This window comes from Hippoglossus hippoglossus, chromosome 14 (assembly GCF_009819705.1).
Source record: "Hippoglossus hippoglossus isolate fHipHip1 chromosome 14, fHipHip1.pri, whole genome shotgun sequence".
Lineage (NCBI taxonomy): Eukaryota > Metazoa > Chordata > Actinopteri > Pleuronectiformes > Pleuronectidae > Hippoglossus > Hippoglossus hippoglossus.
In genome coordinates this window covers 1,336,180-1,355,125 of record NC_047164.1, presented here as the reverse complement: position 1 = coordinate 1,355,125, position 18,946 = coordinate 1,336,180, and the positions used below count along the sequence as shown (strand labels likewise).

The window sequence follows — 18,946 nt, the reverse complement described above, 5'->3', positions numbered from 1 at the left end:
TCTTGGAGGATGAGAAGCGAAGAACAGCAGAGCAGAAAGAGGACATGCAGGCGGGGGGGGGGGGATTCCCAGACCACCGTCATGGCCTTCTGTCCAACAATCCATCAGGGCGTCTGAGGCTGCATGGCCACACGCCACGATGACAAATGTGCTGTCGGCCGAACACAGTCCAGCGTGACAACTTGGCAACTGAGCTGCTCAGATTAACTTTCAGACTTCGACACATGACGTGGAGACTTGTGGACGGATCCCAGAGCATCAGAGGGATCTGATCACAGCGCTGCGACTTCGGCAAACGTGTTTTTGTCATCGCCATTTGTTAGTCTGCAGGATTACGATGGTCGGATTTCAGGACCTAAGTAAGAACCCATGAATTTTTGCAGTGGATCCAAGTTAACGGGCAGATCCAGGAATGTTCTTTTCACTTTATTTAACATACTGAGATATGGCGTTAACCTTCGACCAGCAGGGGGCGACTCCACTGGTAGTTTCTATAGAAGTCTATAGAAAGTGACTTCATGTCTCAGTCTCTAGTTTCAAGTCTTCTTCAAACAGCTGATGTTCATTTAGTGAATTATGATCATTTAGAGTCAAACAGACCATAAAGCACCAGATGTATTGGGGGGGGGTAACACAGTGTGATTGACAGCTGGTACCATCCAATGGGTTCAGGTGTCAGGTGTAGGTGGGCGTGTCCTCCGTCTCTCAGTCAGGCTCCACCCCCTGCTTCTCCAAATATGGTTATTTCTGGTTTCAAAATACCAAGATGGCGCTGAGCACAATGTGAAACTGAGGCTTCACGTGAGTCGATGTCGACTCATGAGTGCGAAGAGGCTCGATTCTAAAACGATCTATAAGTAAGAAACAATAAACCCCAAACATGCAAATAGTTTATTTTGAATAAAATACTAATGCAACTAATCCTTGTGAGCTTCTCTCCAGTTGGGGATGGAAAAGCTTTTGAGGAGTGAATGAGGTCACGTTGGCCTCAGTGCACTGATCACAGCCTGACGTCTTCATACCAGCAGCCTGAGCATCGTTTACACTGGAGTTCCTGCAGATGCACAAAGTCAACACATGCAAACGAGCTAAAATTAAGTTTAAATCTTCTCTGACTTTATCATAATCGAAGGAGAAGGATCCAAAGATACAAAACAAAAAACCCACTTGAAATCCTCTGACATCTGCATCTTAGTGTAAAATCTGAACAAAGAGAATACGAGCGAACCAGCAGCGTTACTGTGTCTTTGACGTCTCTTCATAGAAACGAGGGATCGTTATCGTGATGTGAAAAGAGAACAAAGCTTCGGCCTCGTTCGGTTTCTCTCTTATTATTTCTTTGTCTTTGTCTGTCGCCACGTTTCTCTCCTTTCTTTCTCCTCCGTCTCTTCACTTTTAGCAACGTACATTCAATCACACAGAATGTTTCATTGTCATCAGTGATGAATGGACTTTAAGTTTGCATCATCCCCCAGTTTCTGAATCCTCGGAAACAGCACAAAACTCCTGAGCTCCAACTTGAGCTGCAGCTATTCAAGATACTTTCAGACTGAAACTGAAGACAGAAGTTTTCTAGAGCAAATGTCCAAAAGGTTTTAAGCTGGTTTGAGACATGAACTCCGGAAAAATATCCAGAAATTTGGGTCCTCATCACCAAAAGCTCTGGAATCTCCTCGTCTTTCCAAGTTGACGTCTTCGTCTTCTACTTGTACGGCTCCTCTTCTTCATCCTGAGATATTTGTGTTCTTCCAGTTTCACGTCCGTCACGTGTTAGAAATAATGACGCAGACAATTGGACAAATGTCCTCAGATCCATCAATGTTCCATCATCATAGTAACGTTCAGACAGATGTGATATCAGTGACATCTGATACTAAACTGATGATAGCTGCAAGTAAATTTATGCACAAAAACAACAACAGAAAACTCATTATTGAACCTGGATGAAAAGTATCAGCATCGTTTTCCTTTGTCTCTATCGTCTTAATTTAGATTTCTGGAGTCCGAGGTTCAGTGATTGAATTCGTCCCTGGATGAAGAATGTGCTGCTCTCGTTTTGTTTTGTGCTCGATCATCTTTCACACTACGGAGCAAAGGTCACTCTTTCATTTCATTTCATGTTAAATATCCTGTTGGTTTTATTATGAAAGGGGTTTGTTTAACCTTCACTTATTTACTCTGATGAATTCATCTCAGGTCTTTTCATTTCATCAAGAATGTTTTTCATTAAAACCATAAAACAGATTAATCACCAAGAACCATGATGATCTCGTTCACATCGTGATCAGTCAACGTAAGTGAAGCAAACAAAGGTTTCACGTTGTTCAAGAGACGAAAGCTTCGCTCTCATTAATGTTGGAAATGTGCCTTTTTACATTTATTAGAGATATAGATATCAATATTTATGGTTTTACAGTATTGTTCTGTGCGTCGTCATATCTGGAAAAAGACAGAGAGTTGGAACTTTTACTCTGGATCATAAAAATATACTAAATAATAATTGGTAAAGACTGGAAGCATTTTGTTTTCAGAATGGTGCAAATATCTCGCAACAAATTCAAAATATGGTTAATAAAAATGAGAGCGCTACAGCTGATAAACAAAAAATAACCCAATAGGTAAAGATATTCCCTGCTGTGGTTTTATTTCGTGCATCGCTGTTAGAGATGTGAACCCTGCTTCAGATGATGCTGCGTTTTTCCTGAGCAGCATTTTGGTTCACGGACAAAATCCGTGTTGATGCTGCCTCTAGGTGCCTCTGGGAAATTATTCATTAGTCTAAAAATTGCACACTGAGTGAATCGGCTTCCACAAACTGCAGAGTCACAGACGGAGACATGACCCAGAATCACAGAGAACACTGTCCAACCGAGGGAGAGACGTCAACTCAGAAGTTTTATGCGACCTGAACTGTTTTAACAATTAGAAAACTTGAATTGATTCAAAAATAAACCTCCCTTCTATAATTATTTCCCCTGGCGTCACCCCCTGAACACCAGCCCCGCGCGGCCGGGCACCAGATGCCTGCTGGGTACTCGGAAGGGCCTGGCTCGTTATTCTTGTTTTTCATTAGTCATGCAGGTTGTGGTGCGATGCGGGCGCTTGAGGTCACGCCGCTCCCAGGAGAGTCCCTTTCTGCTCCTGTGACCTCGCACAGCACATCAGCATCGTGATGACGACTCTGAACAAACCCCGTGCATCTGTTACAGCCTGTTTAACTCTCAGCTCAGGCGCCGCGAGGCCGCCGCTCTGCATCCAGCACACGTGTCTGCACACTGGTCTCGGGCTCATCGCCGAGGAGGAAACGACACAGTTCAGTGTGAGATCTGCGGTTGGTTTGCATGTTTGTACACAGCGATCGCTCAGGAGTTTGTGACTTTGACGAGCTCGACCTCTTCATCACGATGCGCTCAGCCCCCCCCCGGCGTCTCGCTGTCATGTGTCCAGAAACACACTCGTGTACAAAAGCTGAAAAAACGCTGAACATTTCCTAATCACTGCGTTTTCCTCGACTCTCTAATCTGACAGCCACAACAAAGCAATACAATAAAATATTAATACACATTAAATATACACTAGCAGTTGCTTTTTATTACTCACAAAGCTGTGCTCTAGTTTGGGACTAATCATTATTAATCTACAGTATCTCTCAATGTAAATACCAGTTGTATAGTGATCCGTCCTATTGGCCCCGTTCACAGGAGTGTTTCAAGGGACTTTGGGGGCCTGAGGCAAAACGGACCTTGGGGCCCGATAGTAAAGAAGTTTCCCACTTACATGTTGTAGTCTTTAAGTATATGGAGGTTGGTGGTACGGGTCCTAAAGTACATCGTTTCTGTGTGTTAAGGCCAAATGATGTTGTTTCAGTCTCATACAGATGTGTCTGTTCTCAGGTCAGATGTTAGTATCAGGTCTGAACGGGGTCTTAGTTCAGTGTTGTCCCCTTTTCTACGAGGACATAACACGTCCATCATGTGGTTAATCCTCACAGCTCGTACTGGACCTTGTCATTTTACTGCTGGTGTTTATGATTCGTTGGCCACTGGAGGAAAACTGCCTGATGAGACACACGAATGCACTTGAATGCAGCACCAGTTGAGGGGTGAGGGGCAGGTGTGATGGAGCGCTGACTCGTCTGAAGGACCCTCCTTCATCCTTCTCCTGGAGGATCCAGCCCTTGAACCGAGACGCAGCTCGAGTTAAACATACCCAGGATGTGTGCTCTTTTCTGAGGTTGTTTTACTTTGACAAAAACGCTCCTCTCTGCTTTACTCCACTCGATTTTCTGCCTCCTTCCTCTGGATCACCTTCAGCAGTGAGAGAGAAGTAACGAGAGAAGGGAGCTGGCCTGGATTCACTGATCCGTGCATGAAGGTCAAATAGTGAGTAGAACTCACTGGGTTGGGTAATAACAGGCGAAAACAGGCCTTCAGTGGCTGCTGCTGCTGCTGCTGCTGCTGCTGCTGCTGCTGCTGCCTCCTCGTGTCTGTGTGTGTTTAAAATTTAATATTGTTTGCAGGTACGTATGACTGCTGGGGCTTTTTCAAATTGGACTTAAAATCTGGGGATTACTATTTTTATTGAAGTTTAATCAATGTACGATACTTTGAGTCCTCACTATGCTGGACGGTAGTTTATTCCTGATATGAAAGAAGACAAGCTTTGCCTCTGCCAAGGAGGTTTGGTTTCTCCCCAGAGTTCGGTGTGGATCTGGATAGAGCGGCAGATCCTTGGCAGAGGAACGTGCTCTACTGAGTTCCAGTGGTTTTAGTTGTTGAATGGCGTCATGCCGCCTTGTCGTCATCTCCTCGTGTTGCTTGTCCACAAACACTCACAGAAGGAGTCACGTATCTGGGAATTAACACGACAACCCACTCTTGAGAAGTTGTCCAGAGTCTCCTGGATTCTTACGTAGCTACTTTCAGAGTTCAGGGTTAAACTTTTGTCCCGGTGAGGTTGAGTCAACTTGCTGCGTCACCACTAGAACCTCAAATGTTACAAACCAACTTATAGAACAGATCAACACATCTATCAAACTGTTCACAGTTGTTTGTTCCGTATTGTGCGAGTTGAGTTTGTCTATGTACAACCTTGTGTGTGTGTGTGTGTGTTTATGTTGGCCCATAGATCGACGTGTCTCCTGTCAGAAGGGGCGAGTGTTTAACAAATGACTGCCAGCTCGTGGACACAGGGGCCAGGGACCTCTGCTAGGGAGTCGGCCAACAATAAATCTCAAAAATCAATATGACAGGGCCCGGGGTAATCAGTATCAATGATTTTAAACTGGAATAAGTCCCTCGGGGAGAAGAATGATAAAATCCTCCGAGCTCGCAGTCAGAAAAACATCCCGAGGATGAGGGATGGAGAGGAGGAAGAAAGAGAGGTGGAGGGGGAGAAGAGAAAGAGAATATTGATGCGTCTCTTTTCCCAGAAACCCCTGCAGCTGGGTTGGGTTCTTTGTTGTGCTTTTCGCTATCATTTGTGATCTTCTCTGCTTTCTTCCTCTAAACTTCATCACTCATTCTTCTGCTGTCTCTTCAAGTCTCTCTCACTCCATCCAGTGTTTGCTCTCTTTCACACTTTCACTCGGCTGCTTTGTTACTTTTCGCTCTTTTTCATTTTTCAGTCGGCAGCAAATGACTCTTTGACCACTTTCAACATCGATCATGTTTTTACTCAATGTCTCACTAGATATTTGAGTATAATGGTACCCAGTACTTCCAGTGTAATATGTGAAGTATAATCATATATTGATCATATCGAGGCCTTTTAAATCCAAGAAGATTCAGACAATGTTAGAGACGATTTGGTGAGAAAGAATTTAGTGTTAGCTGCAAAAGACTCAGAATCAGATATTTCCCTCAGAAACTGGTTGAAGCTAATGTTGCTATTGTAGCTCTGCAAGCAGCTGTTCGCTGTCATCAAATATGTCCACGTTTACCGGAGTTACGAAAAGGATCGTGGTAGTTTCAACCTCGTTGCTCTGGATTTTCTGCCACGTTCACAAGTTGTGATGTATTTTGCTAACATAGGAAACCATGGAAGTTTATTTTGTTGTTTTTAATCACAATTTTATGACATTTCTAATTAAATGATTTCATCTTTTACCTGTTTGCCTCTGTGGCTCTTAGACACCGATGGTAACGTTGATATAAGTGTCCATGTTGCTGTTGCCTAGCAGCGGTGCTCTTACAACTTAACTCTAAATCACGACTTTGCAGATCATAACCACAAGCCGTTAACAAATCCATTAGTAATTTATAATAAAAGCTCCTCTGGGTGTAACGATTCTGAAACCAAGACAGAAATACAACAATACAATCTCAAACAAAATGCTTGTAAATCTCAAAATAATTATTTTATTGAAAATTAGGGAGAGATTTCATAAATAAAACATATTAAATATAATGATCTGCCTTCGAAACATCATGTGTCCATTTTGGTCCAATTACTAAAGAGTTATTACACCTGCAGTGAAAAGCATAAAAGTTTAATTATCTCATGATGGAAAATAAACCCTGAGATTGTTCGTTTTAAACACATCGGGGGGGTCGTTACCTCGTGGCTTCCGTCAGTGGTCCCAGTAATAAAGCCCACAGACGGACCACTGACCACATCTGAAAACAATTTCCAAAGCACAGATGTGTCGGTCACTGCAGATGTGATCCAAACAGAAATTGTGACACAGAATAATTAAGTGCGAACGGGCTGTTGTTCTCTGTGAGGGCTCTCTCGCTGGGCCGGTCGTTTCTTCTTGGATATGCTTGCATTCCTTTTGTTCTGTATATTCCATTCTTCATGTGAGACTGGCTGTTGGCAGGAATAATTGGTTTGGTTTCGTGTGCACTCGCTGCAGGTCTCTAGAACATTGGCCTGTGCCCTTTGCTGAAGACAGTATTTTAATCACTTTTTCCTCTCTCTTTGGCACCAGTCAGAAATCTGTTGAACGCGATCCTGTCATGTGTGAAACATCTGGGGCGTCTGTGGGTAAATGTCAACAAATAACATTTTGTCAGCATTTTAAACATTTATCTGCCCCGCAGTTTCTCCCCCCCCCCCCCCCCCCGCTCTGCTGCAGCTGCCCTGGGTTCCCCCCTGGATGTATTTTAAACCCAGATAACGCTCTAATACCCGAACACTCGCTGCAGCCGGAGCTCCACAAGCATTCATTTCAAATGTGTTTTTTTTTCCAAGAGATAAATGTTGGCATCCAAAATAACTTGCATTCACAGGAATGCAAACCCCTGAACGCAGAGCAGGCAGGCATCATTTTGGCTGCAGTGATAGCAGAAGGGAAAGCGAGCTTGCCAAGCCACGGAGTACCAGCTGCACAGCATGTCTTTTTTCAGGGAATGCAAATGTCCTTTAGTGCGTCTTTGGACCCTACATTGACGTCTTTACCACTCCAGCTGATTTAAAACAAGTAATCAATACGGGTGATCTTCAAGCCTCCTTGCAGCTTCATTTCGGGTTGTGGATTCACATGCAGTTTGTGACCTTTACTGAATGTCACCCTCTTTCCTTGACTTTGTTTGCTATTCTTGAATATTAAGTCTGAAAGCAACATTAAAACCCTCCTTAAAAGTACAATGAATAATGACACGCATAACGTGACTTGTCCTCTTGGCCAGAGTGTTCAGCCAATGAAATGAAATCAATGTTAAACCCCCCTGCAGAAGAATGCGAGGCCGGACGAGACTCTCCCAGTCAACCTCCTCTGTGTTACTGGGCCTCTGAGCCTCGGACTGTGGATGCCTGAGATACTCGGCCCGGTGATTCAACAGTTGAGGGATCCAGAGACCAGAGTCCTGTCCTGTTCTGCACTGCAGCACATTTATGTTCGCAGCGAGGGCTGTGCTTTTCAGCTTGTAATAAAGCAGTGGCCCCTGGCAAGAATTAATGATTGGCTGCAACAACGGCAATTAGCGGCATCAAACACATCAGCAGTGGGTGACAGCAGCGTGTGCCAACGGGCAATAAAAAAATATAGTTAATTGGCATCAAATATAGTTGTTAGCAGCAGCAAACCATTACAGTAGTTAGCATCTGTAAATTCAGTTAGTCAGACCGGACATTAACGCAGCGGTTGTGGTTAGCTTTAGCAACAGCACTGTAGTTAATGGCAAGTAGTTAGCATCAGTGAAAGTAGTTAGCATCAAAGTTTAAGAGCAGCAACAGTGCTAGTAGCTAGCAGCGTCAGTAGTGAGGTGCAGCAGTAGTGTTTAGCTATAGCTGTAGCCGTTAGCGGGAGAAAGATGACTTCATGGCAACAACAGCAGTTGGCTGGAGCCGCTAGCACCAGCTAAAGCAGTTATCGAACAGCAATAGTGGTATAAATGCTAGCTATAGCATTAGATGTTAGCAGTAGCAGCGTAGTTAATGGCCACAGTTATACGTAGCAATAGCAGTTGGCACCCGGTAAAGCAATTAGTAGTGATAGCTGTAGATCGTAACAAAAGAAGTCAGTATGGCAGAAGAAGTATTTAACTATAGAAACAGCAGTTAGCAGGAGCAAGAGTACTTTAGCAAAAGCACTTAGCGATAGCATCAAGGCAGCAGTTAGCAATAGCAGTTAGCACCAGCTAAAGCAGTTAGTAGAAGTACTAGGAGTTAGCTGTAATATTTAGCTATAGCGATAGCGGTTAGCACCAGCTAGAGCAGTTGCATGAATCAAAAAGGTTAACAACAGCAACAGTAAATAAAAGTAGCAGTAATAGTTTGCAGCAGCAGCAGCATTAGCATTAGCATTAGCTCCAGCCGTTACCGTACTGAAGTACTTAGCACTACTTGTAGCACTAAGGAGCAGCAGCGTGGGCAGTGATCCGAAGTTGCACGGATTGAAGAGTTGTTTACATCTCGTCTTCTCACCTGCGGACAGGAAGGATGTAGCTCAAGCTCCGGTCGACCTTCTGTCCGCCAGCGCCGCTGAACCTGCGAGCTGCAGAATATTCTCTCAGTTACACGGTGAACAGATGCTGTCAGACAGGAAAATGCCACGATAGATCAGAACAGCACATTTTAAAGGTCACTGTGGGAGGGGGAGCGTTGTCTCATCCACCTACACACTGTAACTTTCCCACAATGCCGTGCAGGGATTAGCACAGGCTTGGGACGGATGAATTGTGAGGGAGCTGCAGCTTTTTTTTCTACGTAAATCTCCTCGGTGGAGGAAACTGAGAAGCTTCTCCATTTCCTTCTCGCTCCGTCACTCCACTTACGTCTCTTTCCTTCCCACTGCTCATCGTTTGATTTCCCGGCCTCCTCCCGTTGTCTTTCAGCTCCTCATTCTCTTCTCGCCCTCCATCATTTCTCAGATCTTTACATTCCTCTCTCGCTCGGTCTGCTCATCTCTTCCAGGGGATCACCGGCCATCATTCTGCCGGCGGATGCTAACTCATGAGCCGATGAGTGTGTTTGTGGGTGAGAAGCTTGAGGAAGTCTGAGGTTAATCTTTTGTCAAATCTTTGTTTAACCTTTGCTGCCACACACGAGTCTTTTCTATGCTTCTGTTGATACATTCACCTTCGCTGTGGCCACATTATCCAGAGGCTGGATTTGAAGACAGATTGTGTCACAGTGGCACGACCGGGTTGAAAGCTCCTTTAAATGCAGACGACAAATGAGTCCCTCCCTTCCCGAGCATTGAAGGATCTAGTTGGTTGATCTCAGTCAGGTCAACCTATCGCAGGATTCATCGTGCACCGGTGACAAAGCCGACAAGTTGGCTCGCAGTTGTGCAGAGGCTCAAAAGTACGATGCAACGTTAAGGACACAAATAGGAAATCCTCCGTAGATCTATAGATTTCGGTTTGGGCTCTGCGGTCTACCTGGACCTGGTCCTCAGAAAGCAGTCCATGAATTAGACCTAGCAGGAAAAGCTAATCTCTGGAGAAGTCTGCAAGTATTTGGCGGCACACTGTCGATATGATATCAGTGTTTTTCTCTGGGAACATTTCCTGCCACAGCAAGGACAACAAATAAATATCCACTATAACGCGTTGGTGATTCACCAGGTGATCGAGTGCTATTCTAATAATCTAACGGAGAAACTGCCGCATGTCATTAGCGTGTTCGTGTTCAAATACTGATAAATATACATAAATACTGTAGTTTTAGTCTCGTTAACTCAAACGAAGATTAGCGATATGCAGCTTTAATTTAGTATGGACAACTGTGTTTCTTTATTGTGGTACTGCAGGTCAGTGTGTGTGGACAGATTCCTTTAGCTCCAGCAGTGGAATAGACTCACGACCTTTTGCAGGGTAAATAAGTAAGATGCACCCCCGCCCTCGCACATGCACACAAACACACATGCAACAGAGCAAACAGACAATCAGTAAGATGTTGACATGTCCTCCTTCTTTAACAAGTATTTCCATTTTCAGCTAAAGGTCAAGGGAAAACTGAATTTATGGATTTTCTTTTGCGTGTCCACTGCACAGTAATGCCCTCTATCCACGCTACATTGTGTGTGTGTGTGTGTGTGTGTGTGTGTCTGTGTGTGTGGGTGGGTGGGTGGGTGTGTGGAATCAATGATGAGGCAGTTAAGAGCCAGGAAGCTGCAGAAGATGGAGAGAGATGGATGAAATTGCTTTTATGTGAATCCTGTATTTCGACGTACTGCAGGTACGAGGCTCACACACATGGCGCGTGGTGATAAACCCGTCGAGCCTCGTCTCTGCGGAGCTGGAGCGCAGAGTTCAGGTATGATACAGCCGCTAATAAGTCATCAGAGCTGTGAGAGCTGAGCCCGGATGGTCCATTATTCCTGTCTTCACACACAGGAGGCTCGCAGATGTCTCAGGATTTACAAGATCACACTTGTGTATCGTATTTTCCCCCCAGTGGCAGAACAGGGGACGTCATCAGGGTGAAGGGTTCGATTCTGTCCAGAGGCAGTAATGAAATTCCTTCAGGTTCCACACTCTGGTGTTTGTAGGTCAGTTTATATACATGGGTTAACTTTAATTGAGCAATCAGATGTTTTACTCACCTAATGAAGAGCTTCATCATGTTCATCAGGGCGACTGTGGCTCAGGTTTAAATATATAAAGATGGACGACATGTCTCCACTTCCTCCCGTTTTTTGCAAAAGTCAAGCTGAATTATCTTGGATACAGGTGATGACATGTTGGTTTATTTAACGTCTACTATGATTTAGTTTGGTCCATGTCCCATCTACTAACATGGAGGAGGCGGGCTGATTACCTATAGTGCAGCCAGTCACCAGGTAGCGATGGAGATGATTATGTTTCCCTTTGTATACGGCTGAGTCACATGGGGAGAGTCGTTGTGCATAACTGGCTTATTGTTGTTTTAAAGTCAAGATTCCTTTATTGAGAAATGAGTTTTGGATGCTGCTAAAGATTAGAACATAAATGGAGGAACCTCTGTCCAGTGAAGTTTAAAGTCGACCTGATGGATGTGAAGACAATCTAGTTGGATGAATATAGAGATTTCATAATGTGTAGTGTGTGTGTGCGTGTGTGTGTGTGTGTGTGTGTGCGCGTGCGGGTGTGTGCGTGTGTGTGTGTGTCCAGTTCATTGCCAGAGGTTGGCCTCTGGACTAATTAAGCAGGTAGGCGGTGCAGATGGTGAAACTGCCGGCACGGGATGAGCTGATGGTCATTAACACACAACTTCTGCCTCCACTTTAATCTTTCTGAGAGAGAGAGAGAGAGAGAGAGAGAGAGAGAGAGAGAGAGGGAGAGAGAGAGAGAGAGAGAGAGAGAGAGAGAGAGAGAGAGGGAGAGAGAGAGAGAGAGAGAGAGAGAGGGAGAGAGAGAGAGAGAGAGAGCTGAAACAGAGAAAGGGAGAGTGACCTAGAAATGGAGGTTTAGATGGAAATCTGAGGGAGGACGAGGAGAAAAGCAGTGAGAAGAATCAGGTCAGACGTGAAAACACAGGAAGTGTCAGAGAACGAGGCGTCACTGCTTATTCATGTTTATCAGATAAGACAACAACAAACAATAAGTTTTCATTTCCCTTCCTCCTCTTTCTTCTCCACACACAGATTTAATTCAAACTCTTAGTGAAACTTAGTCTGGAAATGAAACAAAGTCCTGCAGCGTCGGTTTCCATCAACGTTATCGACCTCATCTCCTCAGAGGAGGGAGAACTTCAAACGACTGAATATGAAAAGAGAAAAGATGATGACCAGCTTTTTGCTCGGTGAATTCTTTGGTCTCTGATATCAGGCGTCCCTTCAGGTGAGCGCATCACCTCTCCGCTTCAGCTCGATTGGTTTCCAGCTCATTTCTCAGCCGCGTTCCCGCAGAATATTTCTAGAGTTTGGAGTTTTTCCCCGAGTCCTTCTGGGGCCCCCCCGCAGCTTCCGAGGAAATTGAAACCTTCATCCTCCCCAAAGAGTCGGAGTTTTGCTTCTTCTTCTTCTTTAGGTTGAACAATCATGTGTCAGTTAGAATCACATCCTCTCGACAGACGCCGTCTCTCACTGGAAACGTTGGCTGTTTTTTGCTTGTTTGCTTTGTTTCTGTTGTGCGGTTGTTCTGTGCTCTTGTCATGCGAGTGTGAGGATTTGCGGATGTTCCTCCCGACTTGTTTTTCCCTGACCCTGATTTGACATGCAGCGAACAACACGCTCGTACTAACAGCTACAAACAAGCACCTCAGCTTTTTCTAAAGGTTACTTTGATCACTACAAACCTGAGTCTGGATGTAGAGACGTAGAAGATCAAAAGACAAACAGCGTGTCTGGCAAAATCTCAAAACTCGCTGAGCCTGAGAGCAAGAAAGTAGCTGCCATGCATCGATATTTAAATTTAAAAGAAGCTTTAGCAAAGAGGGTCTCCTCTTCCTCTCGTACAAACATGGAGCCAAAACATTTCAGATGCAGGTGCAGCCATCTTGTGCTTTTGACGTGACGTATAACATCCACACCGGCGTCGGCCCTCATCACCAAAAGCTCTGGAACCTCCTCGTGTTTCCAAGTTGACGTCTTCGTCTTCTACGTGTACGGCTCCTCTTCTTCATCCTGAGATATTTGTGCTCTTCCAGTTTGAAACATCATTAAAGTTCCCACTTACTCGCTGTGAATCCTCTGGAGAATTATCTCCAGATTTTATAGGAGGTGGCAGCAGAAACTCCAAAAGAATCTCCACAGTTACTAATTCATACATTTACATATTTTAGTCTGGATGATTTCAGGATATCCTCCGGAGAACCTTGTGAAAAATATTTTAAGTTAAGATCATTCTTCTTGTTCTCAGAAGAATCGAGGGAGTAAACAAGGAAGATTAAATCAAAACTTCAATATCAAGAAAAAAGAAACGAGTATATTAGAAATCAGATTTTCTTTTCTTTTCTCTGTGTATTTAAAACCTGATGTATATTACTCTTGTTATTCCTCTGTGTCTCTCTAGTGTTTATTTCAAGTCAAACCACAGCTGCTGTTAACAAGCAGATATTCATTCACTGCAGGAAACAGTCCCAAACAAATGCACTGTTAAAACTACTGATCCCAGTTGTTTTTCAGGTCTTTACTCAGTTTAATTTCTCCTAATCAGACCTCATGAACCTTTAATAAATCTGCATCTGAACGTAGAAACAAACGTTCCAGTCGCAGAGTAGAGATACTGAGAGATACAGCAGATGGTTTTAGTCTTTTAAGAAGTCGTATCCAGATGTTTTTATATGTGTGTCGTCTTCTGTGTGTTTCCTCTGTGTCGTAGACGTGTTTGCAGAGACTTTTATTACAAGGTAAATTTCCCCCTGGGTTGAAACTGACAATCGATAAATAAGCGAATAAATAAAGTGTACGAGGAAACACCACAGGCAGTTTTCTGCAGTTGTATGATAGTAAAATGAGGTGTTTTGTATTCACACACAGGACAGTGAAAAACTGTGTGTTTTCAGAATAATAAATCATCTCAAGGCGGTGACACTTTTAAACTGATAAACAACCATTGGATCACTTGTAAAAGCCGTAAAACTCTCCAATAAACACGTCCGTCGGTAATTATTCTGAGGATCTCTGGCTCGTTCCTGCCTCTTCGCCTCCTCCTGCTGTAACTGGGTTATTTCATCTTCTCTGCATGAAACGGTGGAAACAAAGTCGTGTGCAGGAGGAGGCTGCGGCAGCCGCGGGCGGACGGCGGCGGCCTATAAAACACCACACGTCGCTCTCACAGCAGCCGCTCGGCGCTGCGTGATAATTTGTGATGGCACAAACACAAAACAGCACTAACAGGAAAACAGCAACTCGGGGGAGGGGGGGGGCGTCCAAAGACCCTTCCCTGAGACGGAGGATGGAGTTTTTTAATTTCAGCCCTCAGCAGATAGGCGTCACCCTTCATTAACCTGCTCCGACCCGCTCGTTAACTCACAGCCCCGCTCTAATTGGGCGGCGGCCTGTGTAATGGACGCCGTATTCTTGTGTAAAAGAAACGATGAACAATGGTGACATTGATCCTCAGCGTTCGGTCACGAGACACAGGCAGAGAACGAAGGCTGTTTTCTGAAAAGAGCCGAATGAAAGAAGTCGGGGGCGAGACGACGACGAGCTGGAGCCGCGACTGAAAGTGTCAAACGTGGCAGGTCCTGACACTGTTGTGGCAGCAGCTGCTGTTGTTGCTCTAATGACTGAGAGAAAGTTCCTGTTTAACGAGCAGCGACATTACCGCTTCTGGTTCCTGCTTCTTTTTACTCTCGGAGTCCAAGTGAGGAGGAAACCTTCCTCTGAACGCACGGGAAGTCAGTGAGTCACTGTGCAGATACTGTGTGTTTGACACTGAGGTAAAACCCACTTGTGGATTCTCGTCATGACTATTCGAGCGTAGAGCTGCAGTGACTTCTCCAGGGAAGTCGGATCCTTTGCAGGAAGTGTGTGTGTGTTTCCACCTCAGGGACCAGGTTTTAAATGAACAGTTATTAACAACTATTAACATCAATTAATACAGTAACGGTAGTTATAAATTACTGTATTTTCTCATATTAATACTGTTCAAACTGTTTCAAGTTGCATAGAACATCCAGAAGCATTGAATTACTAAATTATAGTAGACTTAAAAGTGGGAAATGTTAATAATCATATTAGAACAATAATGTAAAAGGCTGAACTGGTGGTTTTTGTTCTGTGATGTTGGTTCTAAACCTTAATTAACTGTATGACAGAGAAGTGGACACCACGAGCAGAACAATGTGTTTTACATCATCTCATCATTTTTTCATGAGCACAGTTTAAAGTTTCTGAATCCACACACTCGCCTCCTTTCACACCCACTAAGACTCAAAGTGTTTTTCACGAGTTGCCGTTAAGTAAAAGCTGCTGATTCGCCCACTTTTTTTAAACCTCCATATGCTGCGTGGCTCCTCTCCGCTGAGCCGCTAACTCCTCACACAGTATTTTTATTCCCCGACCTTAAGGCGGATCATTAAAGACTCAATCAAGGTGTGTCACCGTGTCAATAACGGCTCTGCACTCGCTGACACTGGATTTACTGAAGGTAAATGTTTTGGCAGCTTTAGTGTCATCGTACCACAGAACTGCCGCTTGTACTCTATTTGTCACTTCAACACACGATGATGGAAAAAACACAAACCCACCCAGTGGTTGTGATTCAGGCCCAAATGAACATGAAGCCTCACGTGCGTGTTTGTCACGTCACGTTTATTCATACGACACGTAAAAAACTACCTGAGTTAAGTCAAAGAGCTTCACAGGCATTGATATAAAAGGATTAGACAGAAGAAGACACAGAGGACGAGGAGAAGCACGATTAATAAGATGGGACTCTAATTTATATTTAAATCCTCAATAGTGGGACAAGAACTGATGTGGAGCAGGAGACTGTTCCAGAGTTTGGAGGCAGAGACAGAGACAAGCTTTTAGATTTAGTGAGGAGTCGATGTGAGGATGACTGAAGGGACTGGGGCAGAACGTGGAACCAGGAGAACATGGAACCAGCAGAACATGGAACCAGGAGAACATGGAACCAGGAGAACGTGGAACCAGGAGAACATGGAACCAGGAGAACATGGAACCAGGAGATTGCAGTGGATGTGAACACACCCAGTAGTTGAGATCAGAGCTGGAACCCAGATCCAGGAGATTCTGTTTAAGGCCTTAAGACCAAATTTTTAATGAGCTTTTTCTTGACCCATTTCTCATCCTTCCTCCACGTTTCATGGAAATACCTTCAGAAGTTTGTACGTAATCCTGCAAACAAACAAACACATGGACGGGGGGGGGGGAGCTCCTTGGTGGATGTAATTAATGTGGATTAAATAAGACAACCTGTCAGAAAGACTCATTATATCTGCTCCGTGAATCTGCATCAGCTCTACAGGTTAATTCTCAGCTGTAACATTATACGTCTGCATGAGTTTCGACAGGACATCGATCCCATCGATCGTCTTCTGGCACCTGTCGAGGCTCCGGTGCCTCGTCTGCCAGCTCCCACCGGGCGTCATTACACTCTGCTTTATGGCAGCGGATGTTTTTATGTTTACATCTAGTTCGAGCACTGAGGACAGAAAAAATGAAGTAAATGTGATTCTGGTTTTTAATTTGGGGCAAAACAAAGTTGAGTGAAGTTGTGTGAAGTCAGGAAAGTGCTGCGCTCGGCGCTCGGTGCTTCGTTTCTTGTCTAACGACATAAGAAGCTGTGGACGCCGGATATTAGAGCTGGAGCTGTTTTCACAGAATTAAGATCGAAGCTTCGTCCGAGTTATTAAGTCACTTATTCTCTTTTCTCTTGTGTTGACAGAACTGAACTCACCAGGGAACCTGACGTTCTGTTACTTCTGCTCCTCACACTTCCTGTTTTCCTCCATCCTGTCGGTTAGAACCAGTGAAACCACAACAGGAGTTTACCTCATAAAGTCTTTATTAGTAAATTAAGCTATGTGATGTCACTTTTTTAATATTTAGCCGCCGGCTGCGAACGCTGCTAAACGCCGTTCGGTGATTTAACATGAAAACAAAGGAAAAGTCCACACAGCAGCAGAAGTTTGGGTCGAAACGAGCGCTCGGAGACTGGAAACCGTCTCCAGAGCTCCGACAAACTTCACGTGTGAGGGATTTTTTTGTGAAGGAATTCTGCTGATCCGGTCCCTCGGTCCTTCGCGGTTCTGCCTTTTCTCTCCGTAATGAAAGCGATGACTGTAGGAGATGTGTGATCCCACATCAGCACTCCCTAATTGGAGAAACCTGGGGAAATAATGATGTGGGCCTGGGAGGAGATGATCAGCTTAGAGACGAGTCGTCCCTCACATGCTGACCCTGTCTTTCCTCCTGCTCCTCTCAGGTGGTCAGAGAAATCCCCCGGACCCTGTCAGAAACTCTGCATCAGCACACTCATACACTGAGGTAAGTGTGTGTCTCTCTGTGTGTGTGTGTGATACTCTTATGTGCATGCATGAAGCTTGATGTGCATGTTCGGTTGTGTTGTGTGTGTGTGTCATTGTACAGCGTCTGAGGGAGTTCACTTCTTTTACTTAACTGTACAGGAACTTTTTCTTCTGTTCATCAGAGACACACATTTTGATCTGATGTCTCTGTCGTCAGGAAGGAAGAAGTTAAGGATTAGTTGGATTTTCACTGGTGAACTAATTTGGTTTTGGTGGTTTGGTAAATGTTTCTGGCAGCAGGACAGAGAGCGAGTGTGTGTGTTTGCATGTGTGTGTTTGTGTTTGTGTGTGTGCAAAAGTGTCTTTAAAGCGTAACTTCACCTTTCAGTTTTTTCTGCTCCAGCTATGAGCGATTCACACAGATTCACACCAGGTTAACGTTCCAGGATTGAAACTTTTTTTAATCAGGATTTTCTGAAACAAAAATGAATAAAATAGACGAGGAATTTTATTCTTTTATTATTTTTTAAAGATATTGTTTGGGGCGTTTTAAGCCGTTTTTTGATGGGAAAGACCAAGTGAGACAGGAGGAGACAGAGAGGGACACACAGACAGAATGAAACTGGACTGTCCAGCCTCATGGTGGCAGCTCTACCAGGTGAAGTGTCCGGCGCCCTGAGCGGAGACGTCCTGAAAGTGGACGCTCACTGTTACGCTATCGAGGACGTGACTGGTGGACACACTGAAGGACTTGAGCTCTGATTGGTTGTTTTCTTTAAACCTGGAAGTTGTTCTTCTATCTGAGATACTCAATTTAAAAAAATACTGCGATTATATCTCTCATACAAAAGCAAATCTGGGTCATTTTGACAAACAACTTGATTCAAACTTCCATTTACATTCATATCCAGAATTATTAATGTTTTTCCGCTGCACACACGCGGCGACAGACCTGAAAATACTTTCACGTCTCTTTAGATGTTTATTTTCCCCAAGAGCTGTAAAATGATTCTCCCCCGGGATGAAAACACTTCTTCAACTGGTGCATTTCATATTCAGCCGACATGTGTGGATGTATGTTGAAGTTTGTGTCAAAGTTTTCACATGCAAACGCTCTTTATTTAATTTAAGCTTTATTCTCACAGGAAGTTGACTCTGTGTTTTTTCAGCAAGAAGCTTCTTCGTATTTCATCAGTTTCCAGACTTTTCTTAAAAGCAGTGAATATGTATTTTTTAACACTGAGGGATGAGCAGTCACCTCCTGAGAACCTGTCGCTGACAGTTAAGCTCATGTGACTGTCTGGCATCAGCACGATAATGATCCTGAAGCAAGAGAAAGTCAAAAGAGAACAAAGAACATCGGTGGCGTTTGTGTGAAGAAGGTGTGGGAGCGAGGGAGAGAAAGGGAAACAGCTGGGAGGAAGCCAGACCTTTTTACAGACGAGACTCTGACTGACAGGTTGCACGTCGGCCTGAGGTCACTGATTACCAGACAAACACACGATCCGGCACCGACCACACCGCAGAACACGAGCTGCAGGTTGATGCATGAAACTGAGGGTTTTTATCCCCCAGGTGCCTGAAGTAAACAGGTTTCTGTGACATTTCTTCTGCCTGGAAACGTCTGAGAATGTGA

The 18,946-nt window shown here is 44.3% G+C and overlaps 1 protein-coding gene across 1 annotated transcript in view; it reads left to right on the top strand.

Moving 5' to 3' along the window:
• Positions 1-18,946, top strand: part of sgcd (sarcoglycan, delta (dystrophin-associated glycoprotein)) — a 200,941-nt gene that overhangs the window by 69,076 nt on the left and 112,919 nt on the right. Inside the window, exon 3 of the mRNA XM_034607496.1 lies at positions 17,268-17,329. The gene's annotated coding sequence lies outside the window, so the exon portion shown is untranslated. The remainder of the gene's footprint in view (positions 1-17,267; positions 17,330-18,946) is intronic.